Source organism: Ipomoea triloba, chromosome 3, assembly GCF_003576645.1.
Source record: "Ipomoea triloba cultivar NCNSP0323 chromosome 3, ASM357664v1".
NCBI lineage: Eukaryota > Viridiplantae > Streptophyta > Magnoliopsida > Solanales > Convolvulaceae > Ipomoea > Ipomoea triloba.
Genome location: NC_044918.1, coordinates 31,154,082 through 31,155,007, shown reverse-complemented (window position 1 = coordinate 31,155,007; position 926 = coordinate 31,154,082).

Here is a 926-nt window from a genome sequence, read left to right as displayed (position 1 = left end):
TTTTTTTTTTTTTTTTTTTTTTTTTTTTTTTTAAATTGCTTCTCGGTGTTGATTACAGCCTTGAGCCAAAACTCTGGTGTCTAGTCCCTGTAAATTTCTTCTTTTTTTTTTTCCAAAAAAATTATTTAATAAGAAAATGATAAATATACATATGATTCATATGAATACACTAAATAAAATTAAGAGTAGGTAAATGCAAATTTTATTGTGGATCATGATCTATGTAATAGTGTGGACAATGAAATAAAACGACATCATTTTAATTTAATTCTTTAAAAAAAAATTGTTACCATTTTCCTAATTCGTTAATGTTGTATGAGCTCTGATTTTAGTTTCATTTTTCACACACTAGTTTCATTATAAATTTATAGTGACGTTGATGTATCATTTTAATTATATTTAATATCTCTATAATCCAGTTTCATTTTAGACACATAATAGGTTCATTATATAGCAAAACAAAAGTATCATTTTAATTATATTACAGGTTCATTTGACAATATATCTATTTGCATAAGCTCTACTATTCCGTTTCATTTAATACATACAATAGGTTCATTATAACAACACTAGAATATTATCATTTTAATTCTACTACAGGTTTATTTGACAATATACATATCTGATGGATAAATACTACCCGGGTCTACCACGGGTCAGCCCCGGAGCGGAAATAGAGGGCCAACCCGGGCCCACACGACTCGGCCGTAGGGGGCCAAGTTGACCCCTCGAGGTCGACTTGGCCGACTTCGGTCCATGACTTGACCCCTCGGGGTCGACTCATGGGCAACCCCGCCCCATGATTCGACCCCGGGGTCGTGGTTTGACGCGGTCTTCCCGGTGCAAGACGCGGTCCTAGGCCGTTAGAGTGATTTTCTCCGAGCGGTTAGGCCTAGGAATTAGTATAAAAACATGCAACATTGTCC